General features: G+C 41.1%; 1 non-coding gene across 1 annotated transcript; it reads left to right on the top strand.

Annotated features, from left to right (window-relative positions):
- Positions 1–3904: 3904 nt before the first annotated feature.
- LOC136541004 (small nucleolar RNA R71) lies at positions 3905–4011 on the top strand. Its single transcript, XR_010780120.1, has one exon. It is a non-coding gene; the product is annotated as a small nucleolar RNA R71 (small nucleolar RNA).
- Positions 4012–9503: the final 5492 nt, after the last annotated feature.

Raw genomic sequence — 9503 nt, 5'->3', positions numbered from 1 at the left:
CATAGGAGTGGAAATAGCATAAAAAAAGCATACTTGCAATACATATATTGTAAAGTCAAATCTTGGATCCAAAGAGAGTTGAGTCATACAATCAAATCAAGATGTGCATGTGTGTGGATGTATGGTGGATATATTTGGTGGTTAACCTAATTCTACTATGCTCCTTGAAAGCATATCTCTCTTTTGAAATTGAGGAACAACTTTATAAGAAAATATACGCTATCTTATTCATCTCTTTTCTCTCTTTTTTAGGTAGGCATCTGAGTACCCATTGTTTTCAATATCTCAGACACTTGTTGATTTTTTTCTCAACTTTTTTTATGAATAACTTTTGCATAGCCACATACCTCTTTTTCTGCAACAAAATTTTTGAGAGATAGTAACAAGATCTTTGGAGCATTTATTTGGTGGATATCCTATCGAGCATTTTTTTGTGTTCACTCCTAGTGTAGGAGTAAAACATTTTGGGTGGATCTAAATGGAATAGCATGTTTTTGTGCCTACCCCGAGTGTAGGAGTAGTGCATATGTGGGTGGAATGTATGTGATAATCATTTTAAGAGCATGACAAACCTCTCATAAGGGTCAACAAAGCTTGACTGAATTCAATGCAATGCAAGCAGCATATATGTGGAAGTTTTCCTATTCTAAATATCATATATAGTTCTGGTAGGAATTTAGCTTTGTCATACAGGAGCTCATCATGTAGGATTTTTATATTTTTTAAAAGATAAATCTCTAGAACTTTAGTGTCACTTGGAACAAGATAAACAGCAACTCAGACCTTCTCATATTATATCCATCAATTACCTAGACTTATATCAAGCATATGCTACCTACGAGTTTCAAGTTCAGAGTAAATTCTTATATCAAAACAGTCATATAAAAACTTGGCAGAACTTAAGGCTAAAAACTAGGTACTTGAGAGAAATTACAACAGAGCAACTATTCATTATTTCCATTGCAAGAGATTATCCTCCGAGTCCATTTATTTTATTCAGCTCTTAAAAATCAAACTTAAAGAAAACGTAACACACCTTTTATTTTGTTTTCATTTTTAAGATCACACCTTACTATTATATAATAAATATAAAATTTTATTTGCTTTTAGTTTGTTATGCATCTTTTTATTTATTATTATTTTTAGCAACTATATAGCAAGCTTAAAAATAGCAAATGGAAAGAAATAATTAGCTAGATATATGGGGGATGCTCCTCGCCCAAGCTGGATGTTATCGTGGTCTTTCTTAGAGTGAGTCTACTAGCAGAAGTCTTTCTCATCCATCTAGAAGTTGGGTTCCATGTATAGTGGGTGTAGTGACAGTTTGAGAAAATATACTTCGGATGGATGACTTTACTCTTGATCATCCTGCAAAATACTCCAACAAGAACACCAAAACTCATGGCATAGATTAGGAAAAGGGGTTAGCGGTCAGCCATTCAGAGATTTGTTGTCCTTGTGGGTTTAGACATATTTCCTAATTAGCAAAGTTCTAGCACGATGTCTATTTAATATTTTTGGATTTTCTTATTTATATAATGCAGAAATAAAATATGCATGCATGATATATATATGTATATATATATTATGCTACCATAGTGAATATTCATGTGGGTGTTTACACACCATAAAATTACTTACATGGGGCTTAGGATTTTTATAATGTGATGATGATATACAATAATAAAACTTTATATTTTTATTTTATGAGTGCAAGACAAATGTAGAAAAGTAAATATGCTAAAGTGAAAAATAAATCATACAATGCGAAAAAAGTAAGTATGGATAACTACCGATGTTACCTCCTGGTGAGGGTTCAGATTTTTAAGTCCTACAGACAGGACTTGGCAAGAGAAAAGTCCTTCACTCTTTGGGTGCATCATCTAGTCTCAGTGATGGAGACCCAGATGGCTACATATCTTGTGATGGTGTCTCTGATGGTGATGTCACCTTCTCTTTTCACACCTGCTTGGTCTGTGGACTTGACTTTGGTGGAGTGGGTTTCTCGGGTTCTTCATCTTCCTCTCAACTTTTCTTTGGGGATTGATTCTTTTGAGATGATCGACGTCTCCTAGAGTGGGACTTTTTTGGCTGCTCATAAGTGGTATAACTATTAAAATAACAATGCATACCTTTTCTCTAGGGAATTGGAAGTGGACTTGTCGAGATCCAACGTAGATGATCATGTTGGTAGTATTGAGGAACGGTCTTCCAAGAATGATGGGTGTATCATCTTCTTCTTCACCCATGTCCAAAACCATGAAGTCAGTAGGGGCATATTGATCGTGTATTCTTACCATGACATCTTTCGCTATTCACTCTAGAAATCAGATTGATTGATCTGCCATCTGCAATTACATGTATGTAGGGAACAAAGGTTCATCACCAAATAAGTATTCATACGTTACATTGGACATTATGTTGACACTCGATCCAATGTCAGTAGAAGGTCTTGTGAAATATTCTTTGTCCAATGGTACACTCGATCATGGGTACACCAGGGTCATCCTTCTTGGCAAGGAATGGTGAAGCGAGGAGGTGGTCGTACTCTGATCGGAGTGTGTTGATCATGTTGACTAATTCTTCTTGTGATTCCTAACCTTATTCTTCCTCCTTCTCCTATTGTTCTTCTTGGTCACTGTTGTCTCTTTGGGTAGGTACGACCTCTGTGGATGTCTAGGAGATTGCAGGATATGATTTTTGAAAGAAAACTTCTCCTTTCTATCCTTCATTGTGAAGCAGATTCTGGCACTGTTTGCGTAGATGATGGCTTTTGCGGTGCTTAGGAAAGGTCGGCCCAAAAATGGGTGACCTTACATCTCCACCTATTTCTAAAACCACAAAGTCTACAGAAACATATGATTGTCCCACTCGAACAATGGCATCTTCAAGAACTCCCTTGGGGTAGCAGAGTGACTGATCTGCAAGCTACAAACGCATATTTGTATACAACAAAGTATCTCCATTAATTTGATCATAAATTACCTTAGGCATGATGTTAACACTTGCTTTGAAGTCATAGACAACTTCTTGGAAAATGTGCTGGTCCAATGTCGATGGGGATGATAGGTCTCCCTAGATCGTTCTTCTTTTCCAGCAAGGTATAATCTATCCACTTCTCGATGATGGTTGTATACAATAATATGCCTGCATTATGAATATCAACAAGATTTATAGTTTCTAGATCTTTCGGTTGCCCTAGAATCTTACCTTTGTCGGATGGAGGAACAACAGCTGCTAGCTGAGCTATTTATGATTCTACCATTTTATTAAAACTATGATGATTCTTAATGGTAGAAGCAAAGCTATCCATTCTATTATTATGTTCTCTCAAATTTTATCATTGGTAGCTACCTTTCTAGATAATTTATCCATAAGTTTGGATTGGCCAGCAATTAATTCTCTTAAGGGTGGTTGATTGAAATTATTGAAATTATTACCTTGAGGGCTACCTTAGTAGTTTGGCCTCTGTTGTTGATTCCATTCTTGATTTTGTTGAGGGACGAAAGTAGTTGTTATTGACAAAGTTCACATCCTCATAGATTTCAGGACAGTTGTTCCCTGAATGTCTAGTGTTTCCACACTCTTCACATGTCATGCAGGGAATCATGAATATGAATGACTTCTTACTTCTCATTGGCTTGGTCTTCAAGTTTCTTCATCAGCAAGTCCATCTTGGCAGACAACATGTCTACTTCCTTGAGTTGATGCATACCTCCACTTCTCTTGTGGGTCTAAACTCGTTCTTCATTCCTAGCCTTGGTTGGAGGCCATCTTCTCCACCAAAGTTGTTGCAACAGGGAGTGTGAGTGACAAGAAAACTCCTCCAGCAGTAGCATCCATAGTCTCATAGGACTTGTTGGACAACCCATGGTAGAAAGTTGCATGAGTAGCCAATTCTCCATCCCAATGATGAGGACATTCTGATATGTAATCTTGAAAGCATTCCCATGTCTTAGGGACATATTCATCATGTTGTTGCTGAAAAATTGAGATTCTCCCACGTAGAGTATTGGTCTTGCCTAGTGGAAAAGAACTTGGCTAGGAAGGCAGTGGAGCAGTTATCCCATGTAGTGTTTCTATCTTTGTTGGTGTTTAACCATTGCTTTGCCTTCCCCAAGAGTGAGAATGAGAAGAGGCAAAGTAGTATGGCGTCTCTGGTCACTCCTTTGATGGTGAGTGCTGTAGATCTTCAGGAAGTGTTAGAGATGAGCACTTGCATCTTCATGTGTGTTTCCACAAAACTAGCTAGCTTGCACCATGTTGATGAGAGCTGGCTTGAGTTCAAAACCATTATCTCTGACATTGATTGTCGGTCCAGTATGGATGTTGGCCATAGTTAGAGCAGAGAACTCACAGAGGGTCTTGTCAGCCATGGCTTCAAAAACTAGTGTTAAGCTCTACCTTATCCTGTTGTCTTCCAACTCTAAAGCTGAAACTTTCTTGAGTTTAGCTCTAGTTCTCTTAAGTAATGCTTCTGGATCATCAACGTAGTTTGTCGGAAGGTCAAAACCGGTCATACATTACCCTGCATAAGATATGAAAGTAGACAAAATAAGGGTACGCCTGCTAGAGTAGGGGTATATGGTTTATCTCGATCACATCAATAAGTATAAGTTTACTAATATTTCCTTTGCCTAGCTACCTTCTCCGACAATGGCGCCATAAATGCTTGTTGACATTTATTAGCGTCGCTACTAAGAATAGAGTTTTAAATCTATCCCCAACAATAGCGCCAGAAATGCTTGTTGACATTTCTTAGCGTCGCTACTAAGAAAAGAGTTTTAAATCTATCCCCACCAACAACACCAGAAATGCTTGTTGATATTTATTAACTTATCACTTATTTTAGTAGCCACCTATTATAAACCTATATCTCCTAACATGTATTTACTAGGTTTTCATCCCTAGTGATGATGTCAGAAATGCTTGTTGGTACTACATAGCATTACTACTAGAATAATACTAAGTAGTTCTTTATCATTTTATGTGACTAGAAAGAATATATAGATATATGAATGAAAATGATCTGCAAGTGCACAGATAATATACCATTGTAGCACTTCACCCGAGAGTATTCCAGGTATCGTTATTTATATTTTTACCATAGGGAAGGTCTAGCATGGACATGTATTGATAACTTATACTATTGATGGAGAAGTAAACCATAACCAATATTCTACTCATAACAGGGGTAAGTCATAGGATAAGATATATATATATATATGATAAGTATTGATCAATGATAATGATAAATCACTCAGAGTACTCCTTTCTACGGCATTAGCATAGTCAGGTAGAATATTAGAGGAATAATTCCTAAGTCATTCTTAATTACAAGTCAAAGCATACATTGATTAGTGCAATTATACCTAGTAGTCATTACTAAGATCATCTTTATATCTACACATAAGGGATATTACTAAGGAAGATTAAGAACAAAGCTTGTTCTTCCTTCGTAACCGAACCCTACTTGCGCGTATATTCGAGGAATGGACTACAAAGGACTCAACGGGAGTGTCACACCCATGATCTACCACATGACTCGGAATATAGGGTGTATCCATAGGTAAACAACATATAAGCACCACGCTTACACAATGTCGACCACTCACCCATGGTACCTTAGAGTGAGCGCTATATGAAACTTATGCATGAACACGATGATAATCCAACTATGCTAAGCATATAATCAAAGTAGACTGATGAACATTATAATGAAGAACATAAATGAGATGAATATTAATATTGTCATAAAAATTATAGCTAGCATATAAAAGTAATGGAGATACAAAAGAGAGGGGTATGAAGATTATACCAAACCAAGCTCTTGACAGGATCAGGAATCCAAGCGAAGCTTGCTTGCCTCCCTCTAGACCTAGCCTAACTAGCTATGCCATAGAATTGATGGAGCTCTAAGGATGATTAGGGTTTCTATCTTCTCAAATGAATTATGCTATTGTCAGGGGGTGGCAGGGGCTGGTATATATAGGACGGAAGCATTCAACATGAGCCCTTGGATCAAACTGATTTAAAGTATGGCATAGATGCAACCTAGGAGGTGGTGGAGAACCAACATTATGACACAGAGGCTGATAGGTGGGCCCAGGGGTCAGGCGGCCTACAGGTGAGGTCAGTCGGCCCCACTTGGCAGCCTCTGCCCCTCTGCCTCGGCATGGTGTCCTCTAGCTGTCCTCTAGAACCTTCTGGTGTCCTGTTTTGCCATGGATAAGCGTGATTAATTTTGACATGTAGGTCTACCTTGATGGTTTTCTAGGATAAATCCTATAGAAGTCACAGATTCACCAAAACTTGTGGAATTTGTTAGTTTAAACCCATAGACAGTAGGTCTACCTTGATTGTTGTTAACTACCATCAATAGTATTTCTATCTTTGTTGGTGTAGAACCATTGCTTCGCCTTACCCAAAAGTGAGAATAGGAAGAGGCAAAGTAGTATGGCATCTTTGGTCACTCCTTTGATGGTGAAAGTGTTGCAGATCTCTAGAAAATGCTAGAGATGAGCACTAGCACCTTCATGCGCCTTTCCACAAAACTGGCTAGCTTGCACCATGTTGATGAGAGCCAGCTTGAGCTCAAATCCATTGTCTCCAACATCGACTGTTGGTCCAGTATGGATGTTGGCTATAGTTGGAGCAAAAAATTCATGGAGAGTCTTGTTAGCCATGGCTTCAAATTCTGGTGTTAAGCTTCACCTTATTTTGTTGTCTTCCGACTCAAAAGCTAAAAATTTCTTGAGTTTAACCTTAGTCCTCCTGATTAATGCTTTTGGATCTTCAATGTAATTTGTCATAAGGTCAAAACTAGTTATACATTACCCTGCATAAGATACAAAAGTAGACAGAACAAGTGTGGGGGGTACGACCCCAGATACCCATGGTAGACCACATGGGCTACGCCCCTAGGGGTGGCCTAGCCCACAAGACGAAGCCTTGTGGAGCATGGTGCTGCACGGCACGTCTCGCAAGACACTAGGAAAGATATCCTGAAGATACTACGAGATCTGTTAGGATACGTATGATCCCTATATTCCTGTAATCTATTATTACTTTCCGGTTATCTCCCAGATCTAACCGACTTGTAACCCTGCCCCTAGACTATATAAGGTAGGCAAGGACCCCCTCCAAACACACGCAGTATCATACAATAGCCAATACAATCCAATAGACCACAGGAGTAGGGTATTACGTCGTGCTGACGGCCCGAACCTATCTAACTCTTGTGCCTCTGTTGCCTTCTTATTCTTGATTACACACATCTCTGCCAATCAATCTGCCTTCGTGGGATACCCCTCGGAGGACTGTCGATGATATTATATTAATAGTTGGTGTGCTAGGTAGGGGTGTGCATGCTGATCCCACGAAGAAGATTCTCTTCATCGACATCGTCCGCGATGACTCGGGCATCCGGCGGTGATTTAAGGAGTCAAGCGGCGGACACAACGATTGGCGCCAGTAGGAGTTCATGTCAGATGTGATCTGTTCATTGGCCGAGGCATGACATAGCCTGGTGCCATCACGCTTTCTGAGGTCAGAAGCCAACACTTGGATCTTGGCGGCAGTACTGTAGCAAATAGTACATGCATGAGAATTTGACAGATCTGTAGCCACATACTAGAATCTAGCCAAGGGAAGGCTCCACTTTCCTAAACAGAATCATCCAGCATTATGTCCTAGGGCGTGATGCCACCAGCGACGACAACCATGGAGGCTAAATAAAGTAATCAAGATTCTGAACATACATGCATGAATGCTTGCATGTACGGCAGCAAGCAGCATACATGTATTCAAGTCAGCCTCGAGTTACATCGCTAGCTATTTCCATTTCAATGATCAAGCAAGGACATCGCCTGCTTGCAGGCGCTGCAACTATTCTCATGGTCCTTCGCCGCGCAAGACTGCAAGATCTGGATGACGCAGCTCCGGATGTCGTTCGACACCATGATGGAGTATCAGCACGAAGCCAAGCCGTTAAGTGAGCTGCCAGAGTTGCCGACCACTAATATAAGGATGACGTCACCCAAACTACTTACTTCCGACCACCTGCCGTGTTGCAATGATGATCGTTGCCAAGTATGGCGCTGTGACAACCGCAACCGCCGCCATGACGACAGTTCAGAAAGCTCAAGGGCCAGGCAATTTTGTCAACGCCGACCAGATAACTCCATACGCCGCCGACCAGACTTTTTGTCTAAAGCTAAGTCACGCTTTAATATTCTTCTAAATATTCTCCAATCTTCATATATCGCCATGATGTTTCTCCGAGCTATTTTCTCCATGTTTGTTCTCCAAACGATTTTCTTTCATGTATACCATCTTAAAGATGACATACAGCTTAGTCTAAGGCAAACCCCCGAACAGTCATGTTGACGCTCGGATGTCCCTAGAGATGGCCCTGTCTTTGGATCCTCCCTACACATGCATGAGTGTTTGCCCTCTGTGTTATGGGTGGTCGGCTGCGGCTTCTTAGCGACGTTTTGTTTTCCTACATGCACACGGGCTCCACGCTCCATGTTATGGTTAACAGGCTAGCTAGGGCTGGAGACTCAGCTACACACTAACTGGTCAAGCGGTTTGTATTAAATATAAATATATCTTCAGAATAACACTAAGTGTTCACACCAACTGATCGCCGAGCTGCATAAGTTATTTCATCACCATTGCTTATTCTTCTCTGGAGTACATATATTTTTACATCATGTACTACTCATTCTACATATTTGTATTGCAGGATCATCGTCCAGGTGATCGGACCACCTGGTGCTCAGACATCGCCAGCTACGCCGAGGACTCCTCGGTGCTCGAACATCACTAGCTACGTCGGGGACTCCTCGATGCTCGAACATTACCAGTTATGCCAGGGACCCCTTGGTGCTCATACATCGCCAGCTATACTAGGGACTCCTCGGTGCTCGGACATCGCCAGCTACGCTAGGGACTCCTCGGTGCTCGGACATCGCCAGCTACGCCAAGGACTCCTTGGTGCTCGGACATCACCAGCTACACCAGGGACTCCTCAGTGCTCGGACATTGCCAGCTACGTTGGGGACTCCTCTGTGCTTGGACATCGTCAGCTATGCCAGAGACTCCTCGGTGCTCGGACATCGCCAGCTACGCTGGGGACTCCTCAGAGCTCGGACATCACCAGCTACGCTGGGGACTCCTCGATGCTCGGACATTGCCAGCTACACTGGGGATTCCTCGATGCTCAGACATCGCCAGCTACGTTGGGGACTCCTCGGCGCTCAAACATGACTCCTCAGTGTTCGGATTCTTCGTGCAAGCATCGCCAGCTAAGCTAAGGACTCCCTTGGTGGTTGGATCTTGCTACGTCTCATCGGTGTGCTATCAAGCTACTCCATGCTATTTGGATCAGGGTGCTGATCTTGAGCAGCGCATCTGGGGTCTTGATACGCGCATGTCAAATGACATCGGTAAGCTTTTAGATTTCTTTTCTTTGACCCTACTACAAGATTCATTCTTCA

The sequence above is a fragment of the Miscanthus floridulus genome, chromosome 2 (assembly GCF_019320115.1).
Source record: "Miscanthus floridulus cultivar M001 chromosome 2, ASM1932011v1, whole genome shotgun sequence".
Classification (NCBI taxonomy): Eukaryota; Viridiplantae; Streptophyta; class Magnoliopsida; order Poales; family Poaceae; genus Miscanthus; species Miscanthus floridulus.
The sequence above is the reverse complement of the archived record's forward strand: the minus strand, read 5'-3'. Positions and strand labels throughout refer to the sequence as shown.